The sequence below is a fragment of the Pituophis catenifer genome, unplaced genomic scaffold (assembly GCF_029215685.1).
Source record: "Pituophis catenifer annectens isolate HBS135680 unplaced genomic scaffold, rPitCat1.0.hap2 SCAF_2, whole genome shotgun sequence".
In the NCBI taxonomy this organism is placed as follows: domain Eukaryota; kingdom Metazoa; phylum Chordata; class Lepidosauria; order Squamata; family Colubridae; genus Pituophis; species Pituophis catenifer.
Genome location: NW_027256882.1, coordinates 16,485,947 through 16,512,892, shown reverse-complemented (window position 1 = coordinate 16,512,892; position 26,946 = coordinate 16,485,947). Strand labels below are relative to the sequence as shown.

General features: G+C 38.8%; 1 pseudogene; it reads right to left on the bottom strand.

Annotated features, from left to right (window-relative positions):
• Window positions 1-916: 916 nt before the first annotated feature.
• Window positions 917-22,470, bottom strand: LOC139309906 (vomeronasal type-2 receptor 26-like; annotated as a pseudogene).
• Window positions 22,471-26,946: the final 4,476 nt, after the last annotated feature.

The following is a 26,946-nucleotide window of genomic DNA, read 5'->3' as shown; positions in this document are numbered from 1 at the left end:
TATTATAGTTTGTCTGTTGTTTTACTTCCAGATAATAATTTAGTAGACCAGTTGCATAATCTACATTATCCTTATCCTAATTTGGCCAGGAGCTCTCAATCCTCTTCTCTCCTCTCCTCTCCTCTCCTCTCCTCTCCTCTCCTCTCCTCTCCTCTCCTTATGCTGATGATGTTAAGATCTTGAATCCAATACAGCAAAGAATCCAATTGCAAATAAGCATCAACTAAAATAATGGCATTTTTAGAGACCTCCTGAAATCATGTCTTGTATATCCCCAAGATTCTGATTGTGTCATGTTTCAAATACTTGGGTGTGTAATTATAGGCCCTACTTTCAGACCTGGAAGCTATCGTTTACATTTGGGCCTTCAGACCTGCCACATTTTCTTCTGTGGGAAAATGGGAGGGAGGATTGCATAGAGCATGGGTGATATGTAGTCAAAATAACATTCATTTCTCAGAAAGTCAAGGACGCCTTGCCCTGGTATCTGGAGTCGGATGACTGAGAGGTGTCCTCAGTTTGGACAGTAGATGATTGGACTATGTAATGGACATGTGGGTGCTGGGCAGAGACTTGAACTTTCACTTGGGGAAAACCTGGAAACTTTCAGATTCGGGTTTTCCCAGATGTGCCAATATGACATCTTCAATAAAAAGGAACTTTGAGGAAACTCAAGCCTTGGAGTCTTCATTCGTTGTGGGTGTTACTTGGAACCCTGACACCTACATAGGCAAAGTGCATAGGACAAAGAGCAGCCACCTTGCAATTCTTTTTGACAAGGATGGATGACATTATCTTTAGTCTTCCCTTTACATATTTCAAGCAAAACCACTGGCCAACTCATGTATGTAGAACAGCTTAGATAATTTTCAGGTTTGGCTTGTTCAAACATGTTGAGAGTTGAAATTCCTCTGTCTCACATTTCTACATTTCTTCTGGTTGTAAAATACTCCTTTGTATTTAGGTTTGGTCTCAGAATGATAATGTAGCACTTAGGGAAGAAGATACAGCCCAGCAGACCAGCACGGGAGGCTAAGATGGAGAAGACCTGAACAGCCACCATGTATTTCCCTTTGGTGCTCAGGTAGGTGGGCACAAAAGTCACCCAGACACTGCAGAAGACCAGCATGCTGAAGGTGATCAGCTTGGCTTTGTTGAATGCTCCAGGCAGATTCCTGGCCAAGAAAGTCACTGTGAAGCAGATGGCAGCCAGAAAGCCCAGATAGCTGAGGGTGATGTAGAATATGACCACAGATCCTTCATTGCATTGCAGGATGATCACTCCAGGCTGGGAGTGGAGGTCAGAATCAAGGAATGGGGGAGAAACTCCAAGCCAAGTGGAACAGATGATAAGTTGGACAGCAGAAGAAGAAAGGATGATGGAGTAGGCCAAACTCTTCCCCAACCATCTCTTCACTTGGTTTCCTGGTTTTGTGGCCAGGAAAGGCAGCACTACCGTGATTGTTTTGGCCAAGAGAGAAGAAATGGCAACTGAGAAAATGATGCTGAAAAGAGTTTGTCAGAGAAGGCAGGTGGCTTTCTTTGGTTGACCAATAAAGAGAAGAGGAGACAAGAAGCAAAGCAGGAGGGAAACCAGGAGGGTGTAAGAGAGGTCCCAGTTCTTGGCTTTGACAATAGGAGTTTCTAAGTATTTAATGAATATGATTAAAACAAAGCCTGTGATTATGAACAAGAGTAGTGCAAAGGAGACTAGGATGAAGCCCAGGTATTCTTCATAAGACAGGAAAGTTATTTTGGGGATACATTGGACTCGATTCTCATTTGGATATTTGTCATCCGGACACTTGGTGCATTTTTCGGTATCTAAGAAATCCAAAAATATGCTTTACCATCCTGTCCTTTTATCTTTCAAGGATTATCTCCTTGGACAAGAAGGTAGCACAGTGGTGGGATTCAAATAATTTAACAACTGGTTCTCTGCCTTAATGGATTTCTTCTAACAATCAGTTCACCAAACTGCTCAGAAAGTTAACAACCAGTTCTCCCGAAGTGGTACGAACTGGCTGAATCCCACCACTTAGGTAGCAGATACTTTTCCTAACATTTCTATACAAAGAAGCTAAGAAGAATATCATTTTTCTAAAAAAATATAGAGCTAAGTTCTATGAAATTGGGGGACGTCCTAAGATTTGAATGACTTGTTTAATATGCATAACCTTCATAGGAATCTACAACATTAGAGGTAAATAACAAAATCAGTAAATGTTTCTAGGCACACTTTATAAATTCTGTCAGATGGCACTCTTAAGAATCTGAATCCAGAGGTTGCCTAGATCTTGTGAAATCTAGTTAGCTGGCTGAGAATGCTAGTCCTGCAAATAAACTGGAATGGCTACTGGGAACAAAGGTGATATGGATATAGTGAGGTGCACCTATAACTGTCCAAACTGTACAAACCATCCCATTGTGGGCCAGGAGAACACCTTCTCAGTTTTCTCAAGGGGAGGCCCATGTAGAAGACATTCCAATCATCATTCCAGTTGGTGGATCTAAGATAATTCCTCACTTTTTGAAGAACTTTGATATTACTAGAAAGGTAAAAATGGAAGGACACCTCCAAAGTAACAAGCAGAGGAGATATTTTCTCTGGAAGTAGGAAAGCTTGCCCAATTTACTAAACTATCCTAACTCTTCCCAGCAATTCCTTCAAAGTGTTTTGTATCGTATTTTTGTATCATCTCTAAAATTTATAGTTATCAGATCCCATATGCAAATCTCAGCTGAACTTTTTTTTTTTTTCAAATAAAGGCCAATATCATATTTTTGAACTCTGACTGCACAGGAAATATGTTGTTTTAATACATGCATTAAATATTACATCTAATATGCAGCCCAAAGTACTAATTTCTCTCTTTCTTATACAACAGACATTTTATTTTATTTTTATTTTTTATTTTTATTTATTTATTTTGTCAGGCATGTATTAGATAACAGATATAAGTATAAATTCATGATTATGAATACATGAGATGAATATGAATAAAAGGGGACATTAGGACAGGGATGGTAGGCACATTGGTGCGCTTATGCACGCCCCTTACAGACCTCTTAGGAATGGGGTGAGGTCAACAGTAGACAGTTTAAGATTAAAGTTTTGGGGGTTTGGGGAAGAAACCACAGAGTCAGGTAGTGCATTCCAGGCATTGACCACTCTGTTGCTGAAGTCATATTTTCTGCAATCGAGTTTGGAGTGGTTTACCTTAAATTTGTATCCATTTGGTGCTCATGTATTGTGGTGGTTGAAGCTGAAGTAGTCATTGACAGGTAGAACATTGTAGCAGATAATTTTATGTACTACGCTTAGGTCAGACAGAAGGCGGCATAGTTCTAAGTTGTCTAAGCCCAAAATTTCAAGTTATTTATTTATTTATTTATTATATTTCTATACCGCCTTTCTCCTGTAGGACTCAAGGCGGTGTACAGTCAAGAAAAATATAGATACACAAACATCATAAAATTGCTAATTAAAATTATTATTATAACATAGTTTGGCCCAATTAAATAGAACCTAAAATTAGATAACATTTTAAAAACATTCATATGTTCATATGTTTAGCCCCACCTGTTGGAACATCAGGGTTTTGAGGGCATGGCGGAAAGCACGGAGATCAGGGATATTTCGTTATCTCAGGGGGCAGTTCATTCCAAAGGGTTGGAGCCCTCACAGAGAAGGCCCTCCCCCTGGGAGTCGCCAGTCGGCATAATTTGACTGACGGTACCCTGAGTAGTCCCTCCCTGTGAGAACGAACTGGTCGGTAGGAAGCTATTGGTGGCAAAAGACGGTCTCATAGGTACCCAGGTCCTAAGCCATGGAGCGCTTTAAAGGTGATAACTAACACCTTGAATCGTTATATTATATTAGTTATATTCAAGTTATAGATGCATTAAGTTTTCTATCACTGGAGCTCTACAAATAAAGGACTTAGTTAAATCTTCCTTTTTTATCCACTGTGTCCAGCTGCGCAAGTCTTCCCATAATGCCCTAAAATCACAGCTCCTAACAAAATTCGTCAGTTGTGTCACTGAAGCGACCTTTAACTGAAATTTTGTTTGTACAAACAGACATAATTCTGGGAGTCTCTCAGTTTTCATAGCTTTAAAACTAGACCACTAATTATATGCCCTGATGGTGCATATGAGAAGATACTTCTCCTATGTTGGGTTGGCTTTGTTCTAGTAGTGAAAAAGAGTAAGAACCAAACTTCAGCTTGATACAAGAGCTTGGGGGTAACCATGGCATCTTATATTTTAATACATTGGGCTAAGGAAGTTAGATAAAATTTAAGCCGCAAATTCACGTATGCCCTTTCTCTAGATGAGTTCTTTTGATGATGAAGGATCTTACATTCAATCTCAGAGTATTAATGCCACTTTATAAAGCCTTATAAGGATCATAATTAGAATACTGCATCCAGTTTTGGTCACCATATTATAACAAAGATGTTACAGGCTCTGAAAAGGGTGCAGGAAAAAGCAAAAAAAAGATTATTAGGGGGCTGGAGGCTAAAACATATCAAGAACAGTTGCAGGAATTGGGTTGGTCTAGCCCAGTGAAAAGAAAGGGGTGACATAATAAAAGTGTTCTAATATGTGAGAGGCTGCCACAAAGAAGAGAGAGTCAATTACCAAAGAACCAGAGGTCAGGACAAGAAGCAATGGATGAAAACTAATCAAGGAGAGAAGCAACCTAGAACTAAGGACAAATTTCCTATTAATTAACCAGGGGAACAGCTTGCCTCCAGAGTGGAGTGCTCTATCACTAGAGGCTTTTAAGAGTCTGGATAGCCCCTTGTCTGGAATGATATAAGGTCTCCTGTTTGATCAAGGGGTTGGAATAGAAGACCTCCAAAGTCTCTTCCAGCTCTGTTATTCTGTTAATAAACATGAAATAGAGGACTCCACCATTTAGGATACTTTTTGACTAATTCACCTGATAAAATGTCTTCTTTGGGGGCTTTTTGGGGTCATAATTGGATATGTCTGTTTGGATTTTTGCTCTCTTCCCACTGCGGATCCCAATTTTTAATCATGATACCTAAATTTTCCATGGTGAAAGGAAGGTCTTAAATTCTAAATAGAAGATATGGTTGGTTGGATGTATCACACACCCACTACCATCCCATCCACTTTATCAAATAAGCAAACATAACACAAGCCTGTGAGACTTTGTAAGGTCCTACTTGTCAGGATGACGATTAATCCCATTCTGCTTTTGGGTAATTGCACCTTGATTAGAGAATGGATCATGGCCTTTCCTTGCAAGTATACCTTAAGAAAATAAACCCGAGATATATTCTAATAAACACATTTTATTATAAAGAAGTAAAAACAGTCTTACTAGCTAATTAATTACATCTTGGCAGCGTTCCTGCCGGACCTCTTGGCAGGTGAACAAAGAAAGTTAGAAGAAAGTGAAAGAATGTGGACATGTGCAGTTAGCTTAGAGATAAGAGTTCTGATCAGCTACGGTAAGTCTTAGAGTTCAAGCACAGCTGGCAAATACAAAAAAACACAGTGACACTACTAGTGTTAACATCTGGATGGAGATGTCCCTGTTGGCTGTATCAAGAAGAGTCAGAATGTTGTCTTCCCTTCCACAGCTGTAGTTGGGAACATTGATGTCTCCAGTAGAGAGCATGTCCAGCAGGGCCTCTGAAGTGCCAAGAGAGCTCAAGTAGTTGTCATGGATATTGTAGCCCAATGTGAGATTGTACAGGAACTTGGGATTCTTGTTGACCACTTGAGCGACAAAAAATTATTTATTTTATTAAATAATAAATATGCCCATTTTCTGTGTCTGAAGCAAAGAGACCAAACAAGGTCCATCTGAAACGGAGGAGCAGTTGGACAATGCCGGGATAATGGATCCCTTTTTTGGGGAACATCAGATGGAAAAAGGGGAATCGACTTTTATCATTCAAGCCTCCGAAACAACTTCATAACTGGTCTGAAAAAAAGTTATGAAGAATTCTGTGTTATATTTGGGGTCAGATCTAGTGGTTATCCTTCCTGTCAGGACTCATCCAGAAAATGGACAAAGATATTTCAACAACCAGGTAATTTTTGCTGTCCTTCAAAATAGTCTCTCCTCCAAAGTCTCCTGGGCAAGGTCACCCAGAGCTATGGAGGCAATCAGTCCCTTGAACCTTGTCTAAACTTAAGACTAGGGTCTGTTTGTGATATACTTTTATTTTAAATCTTTGTTCATGTACCTTAAATTGGAGCTGATTTTAAAATTCCTGAAGTATCTGAAGTGAAATTTCATTTCCCATCTGTTCTAGAAATAGAACAGATCAGAAATATCAGGTTTTGGATGAGAGGTGACTAAAAGGAAAGTGATAGCTTGTATCATTGAGTAAATAGGGAAAAAGTTAAAGGAGGGATTGAAAGTTTTTTTTCCCTTGGCATTCTCCGTGTTGTCTTTCCCTATTTATGTAAGACACTGAAATCCTCTATATTTTGAAGTTTCTTGGTTTGTTAAATAAAGAGTTGGCCGTGAGGTCCGCAGGGGAGATGGTGGCAGTGCCACCAGTGTGGGGGATGGTGAGACTTGATTTCTTCTTCCCACATTCACCCAGAAGCTAGTTTGAGGGGACCTGGGATTTGAATTGGTCTTTTTTACTTAAAGTTCTGAAAGACATGAACTTTGCTGAGAATTTTATTCAAGGAATTTAGTGTCAGAAGACTCCAATTATGAGTAATGGTGATCTAAGTAAACCATGTGATATCTAAAAGGGGACAAGACAAGGTTTTCCTTTGTCCTCTTTGCTGTTTATTTGAGCTCTTGAAGTGTTGACCTGTCATCGCCCAAGATGAAGGAGAGCAGAAGGGAGGTTCCATTAGGTTAGTTGCCTAGCAACAGAACAAAGATTCCGATCGGTGACAGTTGGCTGCAGCAACTGTCAACTTTGAATCTAACCTGACAGCAGCCATTTTTTTTCTATTCCACATGGAAGATTCAGAAAAATTCAGCCCTGTCCACCATGGAGGAATTGGTTGGTGAAATGGACAGAATTTGCTGAGATGGGCAAATGGATTTCTTTTACAGGTAGTCCTCAGCTTACGACCTCAATTAAGCCCAAAATGTATGTCGCTGAGTGAGAAATTGGTTAAGTGAGCTTTGCCCCATATTATGACTTTTCTTGCCACATGGTTAAGGGAATCACTACCGTCATTAAATTAATAACATAGTTGTTAAATGAATCTGGTTTCCCCATTGACTTTGCTTGTCAGAAGATTGCAAAAGGCGATCACATGACCCCGGGGCCCTTCAACGGTCATAAGTGTGAATCAGTTGTTGAGCATCCAAACATAAATCAAAATGTATGTTCAAATGCTGCAAAGGTCATAAGTGTGAAAAATGGCCATAAGTCACTTTTTTCAGTGCCGTTGTAACTTTGAATTGTCATTAAGTGTTGTAAGTCAAGGACTACCTGAAAGAAAGGGCAATGTACCTTTATTGGTGACTGAAACACCTTTAGTGTCTTTTTGCAAAAAAAAAAAATCCACAAAAATCCTCTTACAACTTATGCTTTAATGATTGGACAGGATAGACTATAAAAAGAAGAGAGTTACAATGTAACGAGAGAGAGAGAGAGAGAGAGAGAGAGAGAGAGAGAGAGAGAGAGAGAGAGAGAGAGAGAGAGAGAGAGAGAGAGGTTAAAATATAATTGTACTTATAATTACTGTGAAGAATATTGGAAGTTACCTCTTTATATTTCTATAGCTTTATTTATATCATTCTGGGTTTTTTTAAACCAGAATTTTTTTCTTGGTGCACTTTTAGCTTTTATCTGTTTTTTTCTCTCTGTTTCTTTTTAGTTCTATTCTAATCAGTTCACATTAGCTTTTATTAGGAGAGCATCCACCCAATGCTGCAAAGACCTCTACTTCTTTTTTGGCATCCAAGAGATCAACCAGCATTTCCACCTCCTTCCAAATGTCCACCTGGGTTAAATTCTTCATGACAATTATTTGAACCCCAGAAGGACTTGGGATGCTGTGCTGGACCTGCTCTCTGCTGGGGAGGTCAAGGTTCCTAACTTTAGCTGTAGAAGGCAGAAAGAGCTTTTTATTGTCCTTGAAGGGACCGAGACTGACACCTTCTCTCAGATTGCAGCCCTGTTTGCCACCTACAAAATCCTACAGGTATGTGGGATTAAGATTAAGTTCTGTGTCCTACATGACACAGGGATCAGTAGAAAGAGGTGCGGTGACTGAGCAGAATGAGCAGATAAGCACTCCCACCGCCCACATTTCTATCTGCAAGAGGAGAAATCATTTGCTTCTTCATAACAACCACCATCTTTATAGTAATTTATAATAATGAGCCATGATGGCACAGTGGATAGAATGCAGTATTAGGTTGATGGTGCTGAGATCTTGGGGCCAATAGGACAAAGAATCCAAACTGTAAATAAACTAGCATACAACTAAAATAATGGCATTTTTACAGCCTCCACTGCATTTATACAATTATTTCTGTCATATCAACAAGGTTCCCATTGTACAAATGTCATGTTTAAAATATCTTGGTGGGGCATTTTCAGGGTTCAGCTAAGGACACAGGATAGATCTGATAATTCAACTACTCAAAAGAGCTAAGTGTCCATCTTGCAGTTAGCTGGAAAAGGATGGAGGACACTATTTTCTGACTGGCCTTTAATTTTTCCAAGCAAAATCATTGGCTCATTCATGTATGGACAACATCTTGCATCAAATTCAAGGTTTGGACTCTTGGAAAATTTTGAGACCGAAAATTCTTATGTTTCACATTTCTGCATTTATTTTGGCCATAAGCTGCTTCTTTGTATTCAAGTCTGGCCTCAGAATGATAATGTAGCACTTGGGGATGAAGATGCAGCCCAGCAGACCAGCACTGGAGGACAAGATGGAGAAGACCTGAACGGCCACCATGTATTTCCCTTTGGTGCTCAGATAAGTGGGCACAAAAGTCACCCAGACACTGCAGAAGACCAGCATGCTGAAGGTGATCAGCTTGGCTTCGTTGAAAGCTCCAGGCAGATTCCTGGCTAGGAAAGCCACTGTAAAGCAGATGGCAGCCAAGAAGCCCAAATAACTGAGGGTAGTGTAGAACATGACAACAGACCCTTCGTTGCATTGCAGGATGATCACTCCAGGCTGGGAGTGAAAGTCAGAATCAGGGAATGGGGGAAAAACTCCAAGCCAGATGGAGCAGATGATAATTTGGATAGCAGCAGAAGAAAGGATGATGGAGTTAGCCCAGCTCTTCTTCAACCACCTTTTAACACGATTTCCTGGTTTTGTGGCCAGGAAAGCAAGCACAACTGTGAATGTTTTGGCCAAAAGAGAAGAAATAGCCACTGAGAAGATGATGCTGAAAGCCATTTGTCGGAGAAGGCAGGTGGATTTCCTTGGTTGACCCATGAAGAGAAGAGGCGTCAAGAAGCAAAGCAGGAGGGAGACCAGGAGGGTGTAAGAGAGGTCCCGGTTGTTGGCTTTGACAATGGGAGTTTCTTGGTATTTTATGAATAAGATTAAAACAAGGCTTGTAGTTAGGAACAAGAGTAGGGCAACAGAGATGAGGAAGAAGCCCAAATATTCTTTATAAGACAAGAAGGTTGTTACTTTGAGGAGACATTGAACTCGGACCTCATTTGGATATTGATCATCTGAACACTTGGTGCATTTTTCTGTATCTGAGAAAATAAAAAGACAATACTTCCTTAAATTTCTGTCCTTTACATTTCAAGGAATACCTTCTTGGGAAAACAGGAGCATTTTCCAAGATGTATTTCTTAATATCTCCTCAGAAAGAAGGTAGGAAGAACATCATTTTCCAAAATATATAAAGCTAAGGTTTATGAAACTGAGGAAAATCCTAGGTCATTTTCTTTGCTTTCCTGTGTAATTGCAGAATTTTCATATTAAGACAGATTATTACAGTTAAATAATCAATTATCAACAGTCATATTATTTTATGGCACACTTTTGGGGTCCTTCTAGATAGTACTTAGTTCTCTGAGTACTGGGGTCAGAGTATATCTATTTTCTGAAATGTAGTTGGCTGGCAGAGAAAGATAATCCTGCAAATAATCTAGAATGACTATGGGACCAGAGGTAATATTGGTGTAACAAGATGCATCAATAATTGTCCACATCACCTCATTATGGATCAGTAATACCTTCCATTGATCCAAAAGGGGAGGCCCATTTAGAGAGCATTGCAACAATCCTTCCAGGAAATGGACCTAAGATAATTCTCTCAGTTTCAAAGAACTTAAATGTTCCTAGAAAAATAAATGTGGAAGACAGATCCAAATTAAAAAATGGAAGAGGTATTTTGTTCGGCAGTAACAAAATTTGCCCAATATGCCATATTCTCCAATCCCTATCAAGGTCTCTACTATTTGTCATTTTGATAAAAATATTGTGCAATTTGAAAATATACAAAGAAATCAGTTGAAGTTCATTTTGTCCTTTAACTTTGACTTTAGTGAAAATTGTTCTGGATGAATCCACTTCCACAAGGGCTGTCCTTTCCTCCAGTGTCACCCACCTTCCTGAGTGGAGATGGTCCCCTCTGGACAAGGAACACAGTCGTAACAGCAATATGGCTCTCCTTCTCGCTTCTGCTTGACAAATCCAGGATGACATTTTTCCACACATTTGGACTGAGGAAGAGACTAAATAGAAAAACAATAAATTCCAAAGAAAATATGATAGTACTAACCATCCTGACATGCTGACATGCTCTTGAAATAAGAGTAAAAGTGACTGCTTAGTTTCTAGTACTGTAGTGATGTGAGATAGAGGTGAGGTTATGAGAACGTGTCCCTCAGAAAGTGTAAATCAGGAATCTTTTGCTGCAGCCCGTATGAGCCACATGTCCTTTCTGCTGAAGAACTACAATTAGGAAGGGCTTGGTGTCTCAGCAGACTTATAGCATTGATAGCATTGTGATTAACACCAGCTGTCTGCAATTACTGTAAATTCGACTCTCACCAGGCTCAAGGTTGACTCAGCCTTCCATCCTTTCTAAGGTAGGTGAAATGAGGACCCAGTTTGTGGGGGCAATAAGCTGACTTTGTATAAATATACAAAAGTATGAAGGCTATTGTTTAACGCATTGTAAGCCGCCCTGAGTCTCCGGAGAAGGGTGGCATATAAATCAAATTTAAAATAAAAATAAATAAATAAAATTAGGTAACAACAACTGCCATAGAAGAACAAAATCATATTTGTTATTAATTAAATTTGGAGCCTCCATTTTCCCTATCCCCCAGTGATTTAAGGTAGCTAACAATCAATATTAACAATTGTATTCAAGGGGTTTTTAGATGATGTGCCCTCTTAAAAGCCAAAGCCCAAATCTAAGTAATATTTCCTTTTAAATTGTCTATTGTTACTTCAGGTATTCTATTACTTCAGTTTCCTGGGTCAGGGCATTATCTCTCAGCAGTCCAAACATTTTGACACCATGTCAACAAAAAAATTCTTGGACGTCTTTCATAGGAGCAGAAGGCCTATTTCGCTATCTCAGAGGAGTGAGAGATTGTAATGGGTAACTCTGGTCAGGTCTGGGTTGCTTAAAAATGTCTTTCCTTGCCCTTTAATGGGACACTGGCCCCAATCAGTGCAAGGTAAATCCTAATTCCAAAGCTTATTTCTCACTTGAACCAAAACTAAACTTGAACTCAGGGATTGGTCAACGAATGTGTCTTCTTGTTTGGTATTTGAGGACAAACCATAATCCCTAGCACTTGAAGGCATCTCTTATCATTTTCATGCAGCTTCTCCATTTCAACACTAAGCCACTGTACATAGACTTAGCCCAATGAAATGGGTCAAACCCTTTGGAAAATAGAGAAAAGACATCAATATTCCTCCTACCCTATTGTGCAACTTTAGCCATGACATATGATCTTGGTTGACATTAATTCTCTGCCTTTCCAAAGTCACCAGTTGGTCTTTCCTGAGATTCTTCTTACGAAGAAACACCCAGCTAATGAGCTTCAGATCAGCCTTTACATCACCATTTTGGTCCAAGTACAATTTGTAATTGGAAAAATTGCAGAACTCATTCTTCTTCAGATAGGGATGGAACTAGAATGGGAATATCAAAGAATTTCAAAAGCAACAAATTTGGTAACTGATCACTTTTTTGTCTGTTCTAAATGGAATCTTTCTTTTACAGTAATCTAACTTCCAAATATTCTTAATAGGGATCTATCTATCTATCTATCTATCTATCTATCTATCTATCTATCTATTTATCTATCATCTATCTACCTTGCTCAATAGTAGTAACTGTGAGAGGGATCTTGGAATCCTAGCGGACAACCATTTAGATATGAGCCAGCAGTGTGCAGCAGATGCCAAAAAAACCAACACAATTCTAGGCTGCATAAAAAGAGGGATAGAATCAAGATCACTTTATAATGCCTTGGTAAGGCCACACATGGAATATTGCATTCAGTTTTGGTCACAACGATGTAAAAAAGATGTTGAGACTCTAGAAAGAGTGCAGAGAAGAGCAACAAAGATGATTAGGGGATTGGAGGCTAAAACATGTGAAGAATGATTGTAGGAACTGGGTATGTCTAGTTTAATGAAAAGAAGGAGTAGGGGAGACATGATAGCAGTATTCCAATATCTCAGGGGCTGCCACAAAGAAGAGGAACTCAAACTATTCTCCAAAGCACCTGAATGTAGAACAAGAAGCAATGGGTGGAAACTAGTCAAGGAGAGAAGCAATTTAGAACTAAGGAGAAATTTCCTGACAGTTAGAACAATTAATAAGTGGAACAACTTGCCTGCAGAAGTTGTGAATGCTCCAACACTGGAATTTTTTAAGAAGATGTTGGATAACCATTTGTCTGAAATGGTGTAGGGTTTCCTGCATGGGCAGGGGGTTGGACTAGAAGACCTCCAAGGTTCCTTCCAACTCTGTTATTCTATTCTATTCTATTCTATTCTATTCTATTCTATTCTATTCTATTCTATTCTATTCTATTCTATTCTATTCATCCACCCGTCCGTCTGTCCGTCCGTCTGTCTGACTGTCTGTCTGTCTATCTATCTTCTATATCTATCTCAATCAATATCTATCTATGTAATCTATTTATCTATCATCAAATTTGTATGCTTCTGATCTCGCGAGACAATCATGTATATCTGAAAGTACAAATATCTCACCAATTCTTTTTACACTTGAGAAGTTATGGTGGATCCTGTCTGAGTTTCCCTCTCTGCCTATTATTCAGTTGTGGGCTCCTCCTCCACTTCTATGGTTACACATTTTTAAAATACTGTGAGAATGCTGGTGATATAACTTGATTTTAGTAAAGGATTAACAAACTAATTTGTGATATTAGGAACCTACTTAAATGAGGAATTGATGGTATAATGGATGGTATAACAATTAAGTGGCTAAAACTGACTTTGAAATTATATTCTTTTAAACCAGATGAAGCTTCCAGAGAAACTTTTATGATTTCGTGATAGAGAAAAGTACATAAGTAAAATCCAGTAGAAAAATATCTTATTTCAGCAACTACAACAGACTTGAGCACCTCATATAAGAACAAAGCTGTAGATAGGAGCTACAATGTCAACCTTTTATTACTTTTCCCATATAGTTAAATACATATAGTGGTCACTGATCATAATAAATTAGAATTAGTAATATATTAATTTGATTTGATAATAATCATAGAATTATTTTCATGAAAATGTCATTCATGATTTTGATGAAAGGGAATTGAAGGGCTACCAATAGCCCTTCAATTGGTAGCTGATTTGATTTGATGATAATCATATAATTAATTTCATGATAATGTCATTCATGATTTTGATGAAAAGGAATTGAAGGGCTACCAATTGATAGCTGATATCAAATTTGGTGTCTAAATGTATAACTTAGAAACAGATGGGACTTCCGTGGTGATCCAGTCGGGGAAATAGCGGGGCTCTCATGAGCCCTGCGAAAACCCCGACTGTCGAGCCACCACCGACAGGTCTGCGGACCTACCCTGTCCTGTAGGGACAGGGGGAAAGAGAGGGACCCCTTGGATGGACGAGAGGAACGGGCAGGTTCCTCATGGCCCGAGAAAGCCCTCTGAGCTGGTGGCAGGGGAGCGGCAGCCATGGTGGCTGCCTCAAAGCCGTGGCCAACCAGAGAAGCATCGTGCAGGAGGGAGAAGAAAGAGAAAGAGTGAAGTGTTCGGAAGCTGGGTAAGTGAGACCCAACCCAGACAGAATAGCGCTTAAATTATGGCTATTTACAAGAGAGCCCATAGCCTTAATTAGTGGCTATAGACCATCGGGGCAAGAAGACCTAGTAAAACAACTTACAGGAGGAAAAGATCCATAAATGAATTATTGTTATTATTGACTGATTTGGAAGGATCGTTTTTTGGAAAATTACAAAACCTTGAAAATGTCTCTTTTCTAAATGGGAATGGATTATCTTTGAAGAGAAAAAGAGAGAAGAGGCAATAACCAGGAACTTTTTAAAACAAAGGGAAAAAAACAAGTGGATAACTATACAGTAGCCAAAATGGAGAACTGCCGAGATGAAGTGAAAGTGCAAATTGTGGATTGTTTGCGATTTGAAAGAGAAACTATGTGTCTTGCTATTTAAATTGGATTGTTTTGGAAACAATCAAGGAGGTTTGATTTTGGAGATATCCAATCTGTCGAATGGAGGTTTTACTGATGGAAAGAAAGAAGAAATAAACTGGAACAATTAAAATTGAACTAATAGGCGCAGCAACAAAAGAAAAGGGTGTAGCAACAAATGAAGAGATGATGATACCATATATGGAATAGAAGTCACAAAAGAAACTAAATTTAATAAAACTTTTAACTTTGATAACATTGAAATTGAAAAGGAATAGTTTTGGACAGATTGGAAAAAGAAGAAATGGAATATAGTGGGTTGCAAGATAAGAAAAATAACATAGCTTGATTAAAATGAAAAAGTGATGTTTAATGCCTATTTGAAGTTTGAATACTAATTAGAGGTTTTTTTCTCTCTGACTTTTTTTTCTTTTCTTTTTTTTCTTTTGTTATTCTTTTCCTCTTTACTTTACTTTCTCTCTTCTCTCTCTCTTTGTTTCCTTTCTTACTTTTTATTTCCATTCCTTTTAAACTTTACTACATAAATATACATATACTAATTTGGTTCAAATACCTCCCCAATGTGCTGGAAGTGTAAGTCACAAAAAGGAACATATTACCATCTGTGGTGGTCATGCCGAAAGGCGAAACAATATTGGCAGGAAATAAGGAAAATGATAGAAGAAATCACAAACCAGAAATAGGAAATGAAGCCAGAAACCTTTTTACTGGGAATAATTACAGCACAATATACATATTCCATTGTTAGTGATTGGGGGAGAGACTCTTGCTCCCTCCGATAGGGTCCACAACTTGGGTGTCCTCCTGGATTCTTGGCTGTCCTTGGACGACCATCTGACAGCCGTAACCAGGGGGGCCTTCACACAGGTGCGTCTTGTGCGTCAGTTGCGCCCTTTCCTAGACTGGGATGACCTCACCACGGTCACTCACGCCCTTGCTACCTCTAGGTTGGACTACTGTAACACCCTCTACATGGGGCTGCCCTTGGGATGCGTCCGAAGGCTCCAGCTAGTCCAGAATGCAGCCGTGCGGGTAGTTACAGGGCCGTCTAGATACTCCCGTGTAACACCCCTCCTGCGTGAGCTGCACTGGCTGCCGGTGGCGTTCCGGATTCAGTTCAAGGTGCTTGTGCTTATCTATAAAACCCTTCATGGCTTAGGCCCGGGGTACTTGCAGGACCATCTCCAGCCACTCTCCCATCATCCTGTGCGCTCTCACAGAGTGGGCCTCCTTAGGGTGCCGTTGGCCAAACAATGTCAGCTGACGGCCCCCAGGAGGAGAGCATTCTCTGTGGGAGCCCCAACCCTCTGGAATGGATTGCCCACCAAGCTCAGGACAGCCCCCGACCTTCTTTCCTTCCGTCGTGAGCTGAAGACTTGGCTCTTCCGTCAACTTAACTGATCCGTTGGGGGTATACTGTTATAATTTTAAACTGTTTTAATTGGGTCGTTGATTTTAATTTTTATTACATTGTGATTTGTATTGAAACTGTCATTTTGTAAGCTGCCTTGAGTCCTCAGGGAGAAAGGTGGCATATAAATCGCAATAATAAATAAATAAATAAATATGAGAAAGAAATAAAGAAATAAATAAAATATTTAATTATCCGCATCCTAACCGCAGCACGCATACTCTTTGCCCAAAACTGGAAACATGAAGACATACCGACAGAAAATAAAATAATCACTAAAGTCACAGAATGTGCAGAAATGGATAAACTCACAAAAGAGCTACAAGAAAAAGATGACACAGATTACTACTTAGCATGGCAAAAATGGTATAACTGGTTGGAGAAAAAGATAGAAATACATACATAGGGACATAAAAGAATGAGGTCAACTTAGAGACAACAACTCGAATACCAATTAAGGAACATAACAGTTTAAATATGGAACATATCACAATCTTTCATGTGTAAATATATAAATATACAGATATATAGATAATAATAGGAAACATGTGACAGCTTTAAAAGTAAGTCGAAAGACTTGACTGATGTTTGTCTGTTTTGCATGTTGTATTGTTGTATCTATGTTTGTTTGTACTTTTTAATTAATAAAATATTTTTTAAAAAAAGAAAAGAAACTTTGCTCTTGAAAGATATATTTTATGTTTATGTTGGGAAAAAAATAAAAAAATATTTCACAAAAAAGAAGAAGAAACAGATATAAAATGATGTTTATCAAAATGAGCTGAAAAATAATAATCCCTGAATGGAATTTAAAAGAGAAACAAGTACAAAGTCTTCAACATAGAAGAAGAAAAATGTGGTTTTATATTTTGTAAACCGCCTTGAGTTGCCATGAGCGAATAGGTGACAATATAAAGTCAATAAATAAGTAAGTACATAAGTAAACAAACAAACAAACAAACAAACAAACAAACAAACAAACAACGTGAATGTTGGGTTTTTTGGGAGGGAGACCACAACTGCCCCTTGCAGGCACTACATTTCAAAAAAAATATTTCAGAAAAACTGAATTAGCTTTATGGAACAGTAATGAATCCAAGGAAGAGGTCAAAGGAGCAACAGGGAGAAGAACCTCATTGGTCTACTAGAGCAAAAAATCAGAAGGAGTTTGGAAACATCTTTTCTGTTACTGTGAGAGGGACCTTGGAGTCCTAATGGATGATTTATTTATTTTTTATTATTTTTTAGATTTATATACCGCCCTACTCCCGAAGGACTCAGGGCGGTGAACAGCCAAAAAGATAAAACACACAGACTACAAAATTTAAAAGACAATATAAAAACCCATTAAATAATTTGGCCCGGGACAAGTTAAAACACCCCTGATGTTTTAAAACAAATTTAAAAATTTACAACTAAAAAGGGAAATTAGGCCAGGCCAGTCTGTTGAAATAAAAAGGTCTTGAGGGCACGGCGGAAGGTGTGTAAATCCAGGATCCTCCGTATCTCTGGGGGGAGCTCATTCCAGATAGCAGGTGCCCCCACAGAGAAGGCTTACTCCCCTTGGGGGCCGCCAGTCGACACTGTTTGGCCGACGGCACCCTGAGGAGCCCCTCTCTATGAGAGTGTACTGGCCAGTGAGAGGCTACTGGTGGCAGCAGGTGGTCCCGTAAGAACCCAGGTCCTAAGCCATGGAGCGCTCTAAAGGTGGTAACCAAAACCTTGAAGCGCACCCGGAAGACCACCGGGAGCCAGTGCAGCTCACGCAGGAGAGGTGTTACATGGGAATGCCACATCTCTCCCATAACCACCCGCGCGGCCGCACTCTGCACCAGTTGGAGCCTCCGGGTGCTCCTCAATCCCCATGATTACTTAAACATGAGCTAGCAATGTGTGGTAGCAGCCAAAAAAGATAACGCAATCCTTGGTTGTATAAACAGATGCATAGAATCAAAGTCATGTGAAGTATTAGTACCATTTTATAAATCCTTAGTATAACCACACCTGGAATACTGCATCCAGTTTTGGTCACCATGTTACAAAAAAGATGTGGAGACTTTTGAAAAATTGCAAAGAAGAGCAACCAAGTCCTGGAGACAAAAACATACGAAGAATGATTGCAGGAATTGGACATGGCTAGTTTAGAGAAAAGAAGGACTAGGGGTGACACAATGGCAGTATTTGAGGGGCTGCCACAAAAAAGAGGGGAATCAACATATTTTCCAAAGAAGGCAAAGCAAGAAACAATGGATGGAAACTAATCAAGGAAAGGAGCAATCTCAAATTAGGAGCCTTGGTAGTACAGTGGTCTAAAGCACCCTGTTATTAAGACCAACTGCCTGCAATTACTGCAGGTTCGAATCTCGCCAGGCTCAAGGTTGACTCAGCCTTCCATCCTTTCTAAGGTAGGTAAATTGAGGACCCAGTTGTGGGGGCAATAAGCTGACTTTGTATAAATATACAAAAGGATGAAGGCTATTGCTTAGCACATTGTAAGCCACCCTGAGTCTCCGGAGAAGGGTGGCATATAAATCAAATTAAAAAAAAAAAATAAGGAGAAACTTCCTAAGAGTGAGGACAATTAACCAGTGGAGCAACTTCAGAAGTTGTGGATGCTTCATCACTGGAGGTTTTTAAGAAAAGACTGGATAGTCACCTGTCTGAAATGGTATAAGATTTCCTGCTTGACCATGGGGTTGGACTACAAAATCTCCAAGGTCCCTTCCAACTCTATTCTGATTGATCAATTGATTGTTTGATTGATTTTCCAACTAATAGAAGCTTTTAGGTGGAGAATAACTGAAAGCTGTTACACAAACACTTAAGATCTGTTTAATGTTATTTTAGACAGGGGCATGGAAAAAATGAATTAGGATACAAGAGACAAGATTCTGACTGAATAAGAGGGAAAAAAATCTTAAAAGAAGTGAAGTTTTAGCGGTGAGCCAGAGAAGCAGAGAAATTCAGCCATCTCTTCATTGAATTTCTTAATGGAAGGACCGAGCAGCCATGAGTCAGAAAAGATTTAACTAGAATTCCTGCAGGGAAGAGAGGTTGGACTAGATGATCTAAGGGGCTCCTTCAGATTTATTAAGGTAAAATTATATGATGCTAAGCACAAACCCATACATGCAGGAATTTATTTAAAAATGTACACATCATTTAAATATTAGTAGTGCTTAATATCAATCTATCTGTCATATTTCCCATTCTTGTGAACATTATTGCCAGAGTGATTAGATTGGCAAAATGTGTTGGAGTTCCGTAACACAATTAGGTTAATATGGTCTCCATCTTTTCCTTTTGAATTCCTTTACCAAAGGAACTAAGTCCTTGTTAGAACCCCATACCTGCCATGGCTGCAGCCGTGGAGTCCCCAAACTCCCTTTGCCCTCCTCCCTTCTCCTTCTGGATCTGGAAGAATACGCCGCATTCAAGGCATGGTCCAGAGTCTTAATGGCACTGTAAAAATGGTGGTAATTCAAGGCCCATACCATGTTCTTTTTCTTTTGGGTCCCCAGTGGTGATTTCTCAGTGCATCTTTTCCGGCCTTTGACAGAAAAGAAATGTTTTGAAAAAGAACAGACATATGACTGATGCCCAAAGGATGGATCCAGAAAGAAACCATGTTTAAATGAATCCTTTATTGGCCGCTTTTTTCTCTCAAAATCAACAGTCCAGATACTGTTCACATATTTGAGAGCACTGTGGTCTCTCAGTGGATGTAGTCCAATGAGTGTTGTGATCCAGACTTTCCCTTCAATGTGTCCTGGCAAACGCCTAAGTATTAAGTGAAAAGGAAGAATTCTTTCCAAAACGGCACCATATTCCATGTAGTGAATGTAGACATTGACTTGTCTCCACTTAGAGAGGGCATTGCCGTGGAGTGCTGTCAGTCCAGTTGTTGAGAAATATTGTGATATAACAACACAGATTCCATTCTTGACAAGCAAAGGAGTAAAGATCCTCATGAAATTCTCTCCATTTTCTGTGTCTGAAGCAAAGAGACCAATCAAGGTCCATCTGAAATGGAGGAGCACTTGGACAATTCCTGGGTAGAGGATCCCTTTTTTGGGATAAAGCTGGTGATAAAAGGGCAATTGACTCTTATCATGCAGTGAATCTGAAAATAATTCAAAATTGATCTGAAAAAGCAATGAAGAATTGATATATTTGGGGTTAGATCAGTTCCAAAATATTAGCCTTAAACAAATCCAACTTGGTTCTCATAAACTTATTAGAATAGTTTATTATTGATTAGTCATTAATCCATATGAAAATAAAGAATAAAAACAATATAACATTAGGAAGACTGTATATAATCATGATGGTCCACCTATGGCATATGTGCCAGAGGGGGCACAAAGAGCCCTCTCTGGGGACACGCATGCCATCACCAGCTGCTCTTCTGGTTTCTAGCGCACATGTGGTTTCTGACATGCCGGCCACCTAGTCTTCAGGTTTCCGGCACTCTGGTGCGTACACATGCACACACATGCATGTTCGTTCCGGTTTGGGCACTCGGTGCCGAAAAGGTTCACCATTGCTGGTTTGTAACAATAGTATAAAACCCATAAATTTAGAAGAATAAGAATAAAGAATGTCAATCGTATTTTTGTATCACCTCTACAACTTATGGCATCAGTCCCAAAGGTCCATTGGTGAATTAAAATGTTTTGTTCAAACAAAGAGCCATCTGGAATGTATTTTGATAATTTTGACCTAACAGGAAATATGTTTGTCTAATATGCAATCCAAGATACTAATCTCTTCCTTATACAACTGACATTTAACTAATACATGTGGTGTTTTTTTCTCTCTCTCTCTGGAGCTCATCTAATACAAGTCTCTTCATTATAAAAGTCTTGGTTAAATTTTCTGTATTTAACCATTGTGCCCAGTGCTCAAATCTTGTTTGAGTAAATATCATCTTAAGATGTTTAGATATTTCTGTATTCAAATACTTGCCAATTTGGAAGTACATTTGTAGAAACACATCTATTTCAATGCACCACTCCTATTGAGCATGATTGTGTGTCTTTCTCTGCTTCAATATCTGATGTCTTTGCATCAAACTCTATAGTTTGTTCTCCTGTTTGACAAAAGACAGGAAGAACACAGCTTCTAATGTAATTTGTCAGTTGTACAATTCAAGTAATCTTTAATTTAAATTTTGTCCGTTCTAAAAGACACAATTTGGGGAGACTGCCAGTTTCCATAGAGTTATATACTGCTTTACAATGTTTTACAGCCCTCTCTAAGAGGTTTACAGAGTCAGCATATTGCCCCCAACAATTTGGGTCCTCATTTTACCCATCTGGGAAGAATGGAAGGCTGAGTCAACCTTATATCTCTATCTCTGTCTCTGTCTCTGTCTCTGCTTGCCTGCCTGCCTGCCTCTCTCCCTCTCGCTCCCTCTCTCTCCCTCTCTCTCTCTCTCTCTCTCTCTCTCTCTCTCTCTCTCTCTCTCTCTCTCTCTCTCTCTCTCTCTCTCTCTCTCTCTCTCTCTCTCTCATCTATCTATCTATCTATCTATCTATCTATGTAACACCAATAATTGGGCACTAGACCTAAGACAGAATCTTGAGGTACCTCACTGCATTCTTCCTTCCATGTAGATTTAGTTTCATTGAGGATAACAGGTTTAGGGCTCTTGGTCAGATAAAACTACTTGTTCTTCAGCAAGAAACTCTTTCTTCATCTACCCACTCTCAACTCTCCTCAAGAGGATTCCAGCATATACATTTTAGCCACAATTTCTGTTAGCACAATCAGCCTATACTGTAATTGTTTTTTATTCTGTTTTAAACATACTTTTGCCTTCTTAAACTCAACTGAATATATTAGGAATTATTAATATGTATAAATGAATCAGCCAATAGAGGACACCACTATTAGGGATATTTTTTGAATAGTTCAGCTGACAGAAAATCTTTCACAATGGTTTGATTTCTCTTCAAGCTATTTATGATGAATTTCTACAATGGCCATGGTGAAAAGGAGTTCTTCAGTTCCAAAATGAAAATATGGTTGGATCTATCACATATCAACCCACCACCCCATTCAATTTACAAAAAATAAAACATAAACATAAACTTACAAACCTGAGGGACTTTGTAGGTGTTTCCTAATGTTGACATCTGGATGGAGATGTCATCAGCAGCTGTATCAACAAGAGCCAAAATGTTGTCCTTCTTTCCACAGCTGTAGTTGGGAACATTGGCTTCTCCAGTAGAGAGCATGTCCATCAAAGCATCTGAACTGAAAAGTGTGTTCAAATAGTTGTCATGGATGTCGTAGCCAAGTGTGAGATTTTGCAGAGACCTGGAAGTATTGTTGACCACTTGTATATTAAAAATGTAGCGTAGTGCTTTAAAACTATCAAAAGATAAACTGAAGTAAAAAATGTTCATGTTAGCATCAACATCATTAATAACAATTATAAAAAGACTTTTCCAGTTTAATCATTTTTGTCTTCACAAACCTTCTGAGTTTTAAGCCAACACTGATCCAAAATCAAATACAAATGACAGTCACCCATCACCATTTCATTTTAATGAGTGCTGGGGAGATGAGAGGGAGATTATACATGTAACAATCACAAAGAAAGCAGCAGTTCCAAGCTTCATCTGCTGAGTAACCAGGATTCAAAATCTTTCAATTATTAAAGTAGAACCATCATAATACGAAGAGGCTGTTTCATATGTGATCCAGAAAAGCAATTCTAAAATCAAGCCATTCTCCGTTCCTATAAAGATCATTAACTGAATATGAACGAGAGGTTATAAAAATATAGAAATGGGCTGGGCAGAGGCAACTACAACCCATTGAATAACCACTTTAAACTTTAAACCAAAGTTGGCATTCAAGTCATAAAACAGGATTAGACCAGGAAAGTTATAGAATCTGGATATTTTCAGCAGGGTTTTTTTTTGTCCCATTTTTGGATTTGAAATTTTCCCCTCCACAAAATAAAACAAAAGAGAAGCAATGGAAATAAAAATTATTCAAGAAATTAGACAGGTACTGTAATACAGGCATGAGTGAAATAAGAAGAAAAGAATGAGAGTGTTAGAACTGCAAATAGAGGGAATGCAACTCCATCACACTGAATGACTTACGAGTCAAAGTGACAACGAGGAGCTGTGTTGAAAGGCAATGTTGTTTTATGCAATATTTTTCTTCCAGTGTTGATGATACTAATGAGATGGTCTCCAGGCCTGTAATAGCTCCATGGTTTTTCTCCATCCTGGTGCTCGAAATTCAGTGGACACTTCATTCTAAGCTTCCAAGAGACTGGCTGGGACACCAGCAGGTTCAAAAGCAGAAGCAGAAGATCCATAATTTATGGGGCTGAATCAATCCCCTTCCCGTTTCTGAAAAAGAACAAGAGGAATTAGACGAATTCAAAGCACCTTCACAATATTGAAATTGTAGTGGCTTTCCTGATTCAGACAAACCAAGATACACCGGGAAGAGAAAGTACATCCAAGAGCACAGCTCCTATCTGTCCCAAAACATGTGCCCTAATGTTTGTGACTGAGGCATTTATCCTTTTCTGAGGCAAGATCCCTTCCATGTTGTTTCAGTCTGATGTTTACCTCAGACGAGGTCTCAAAGGTCAGAATTTTGAAAATTACAGCAAGAAGCAATTTCTCCTCTGGGAATCATAAATTCTCCATTTGCAGAGGGGTAGCTGGATAAAAACATTAGTGAAAAATAACAAATCCAGCCCCAAGGTCCCTGTTCTTTAATGGTTGCGATCCTTCCTGTTAGGTCTTGTCCAGAAAGTGATGCTGGATGAAGTTAGTTCAATACCCAGATAATGACTCCTGCTGTCCTTCAATATAGTAACTTGCCTCCAGAGAACATTGGGGAAGGACATACAGAGCTAGATAGTTTGGTGACATTCTAGATTGGTGACACTTAACTCTAGAGCTGCCTGTCTTCTATTGGCAAGGAAGCAATCAGTACCCTTGAGCCTGTCTCATTTAACATTTTTTGGACTTGTTTATGGTTTTCTTTTCTATTGCATCTCCATGTATGAATCCTGATTGGAGCTGATTTCAAAATTGCTTGTGACCAGAGTTAAATTTTATTTCCCATCTTTTTTAGAAATACCCATTTTTGAATGAGAGTCCATTAAGAGCAGGAAAATGATAGTCTGTGGACTATACCATTTGTTTAATAGGGGAAAAGAATAGATTGAACTTTTTATTTTATTTTTTTGATGGTCTCTCTGTTATCCTTCTATATCCATGTTATATATTGAGAAGCTTTATATTTTGAAGTTTGTTATTTTACTTAACATACAGAGGGTTGTGAGGTCTACAGCTGTGATGTTTATGGAGAATCTCAGTTATCCAGGTCATGGTTATCCCAAAGATGCTTTTCCAAGAGGTAACTGGACTTTCTGGTTTTTCTTTGAAGATGTTTTGCTTCTCATCGAAGAAGCTTTTTCAGCTCTGAAGTTTCTTGGATGAGAAGTAAAACGTCTTCAAAGAAAAACCATGAAGTCCAGTTGCCTCTTGAAAAAAAGCAGTTTGGGGACATTAATTGCAATGTAATATGTAATGTCAGAAACAAAAGTTTTTGGCCCTTTATTCTCTGTCTTGAAAATTCATCACTCTTTTCCCTGTTTTGAGATGTCGATCTCCCCCCCACCCGTGATCTTTTTTCCTCTTAGATCATTAAGAATTTAAAAATTTCTAAAGAATTCAAATAATTTTTAATTTTTTTCAAATTGAAAAGGAATTTGAACAATTGAAAAAAGAATTTAGAATTGAAAAATTGAAAAAAAGGATTTTAAAACATTGAAAAAAATTAACCATTAAAAAAATAAAATTAAAAAATTTGAAAACATTTTTTTAAAATTTAGTGATTTTAAAAATATAACCTTAACTCTTAGCTCTTAACCCTCTACTCCCTGCTTTGAAAGTTTATCATTTTCCTCTCTGCTTTCCTGTCCTTAGTCAGTTCTCATCCAAAATTCTATATTTCTAGAACAAGTGAATTTTATTCTACACTACAATGGACAGTTTGGCAGTCAAAGGTAGCTGTGCAATTATAATTTTGAGGTGGTTACTTTAATAGGCATGACTTTCTATTGTCCCCAGAAAGCACACAAAATGAGCCAGTCTTTTGGAGGTTTCTGGAAGGCACACAGAGTCCAGTAGAGAGGAAAAGGTGGCTGAATCCTTGGCAGCAAGGAAATTGCATTAGCCAGTAGCTGTTCCTACACAGGCTGGTGACCTTGGAATAGAAGGAATTCAGAAGAGAGACAGGTTCAACCCCGAGGGCACCTTTCCCCTTCTTATATGGTGGTAGTACTGCATTATTAAACATTACAGGATACCATGGAGTCAACGAGCTTTTCCTCTTCTTCTTCTTTTTTTAAAAAAGATGTCCTTTCCTCTGTCAACCATCAGAAGACATACATGAACCAAATTTTACATTTTCTCCAAGAAACTAGGAACACTGATAGGCTAGGTAGTGCTAGGGAAGATAGAGCTAGGGCAGTCAGTTAGCTGACAAGTGACAAAGGGAATGGCTTGTCAACACTGTCAGGAAGGCATCGTCTATAACAATGTTTGGTTCAGGAGATTCCTCAGCAGAAGTCAGAAATTCCGTTCAGCATCTCAGCCCAGAGAAACTGGAACTGGAGGCTAAGAGAAGAAGAAGGAGGCTAAGAGAAGAAGCCACATGAAGGATGGAACTTGCCTCAGTGGTGCAGTGGACTGAGTGTTGTTAAGTGCTAGCACTTAGCTGCCAGCTGCCTGCAATTAGTGCGAGTTCAAATCTCACCAGGCTCAAGGTTGACTCAGCCTTCCATCCTTTCGAGGTAGGTAAATTGAGGACCCAGACTGTGGGGACAATAAACCAGCTTTGTATAGAACAACACCGCTTAGGGGGGCTGAAAGCCCTAATAAGCAGGTATATACATAAAAGTATGCAGGCTATTGCTATAATGCTTTGTAAGCCACCCTGAGTCTATGGAGAAGGGCGACATATAAATTGGACTAATAAATAAATCTGTGAGTTAAATGAATGGAGACTGCTCAGAAAGAGAACATCAGGAGAACAAGGAGCACCAACATCATTTAGAGTTGTTGAAGTTGCAACATCACTTCTTTCTCATTTACCATTCTCCTCCCAGTACAATCCAAACCTCAGAGAAATGAAAATATTGATTCCAAAAGAACTATGAAAGCCATGACATTGAGATCTTTCTAACTTATTTTAAAGACATCTGTCAAACTCTTGGCATTCCAATGGCCAGGACATGGCTCATATTTGTCCTATTTTGAATAGTTGCTTAAGCCAAATATTGGCTAACCCTCACGCTGAGGAAAATATGGACTACCAACTGCTAAAAACCACAAATATTAATTATGAATTCATTTATTCTATTGTTTGATATTATCTTAGATTTTAATTTCCTTAGTCTTACACTGTTCGTATTTTTATCTAGTTTTAAACAACATAAATTGTCAAACAGTTGCAAAGGAATACAATAATAATGAATAAGTAAATATTATAAGCCTTTGAAATCATTTCACAACTTTTATCCATAGATGCTCCTTAGTGTTTAGATCTGGTCTCAGGAGGACAATGAAGCAGTTGGGGAAGAAGATGCAGCCCAGAAGACCAGCACCAGAGGCCAAGATGGAGAAAATCTGCATGGCCAACAAGGACTTTCCTTTGATGCTTAACTTTTGATGCTTGACTTTTTATTTGGAGCCGTGTTGAAAGGCAACATTTCATGCTGGAGATAGGGATGTTAATGAAAAATCACAGATACACCCTTGGAGGACCTGTTCTCTACTGGTTATCCTTCCTGTCAGGACATCCAGAAAATAGATGAAGATATATCAACAACCAGGTTGCTG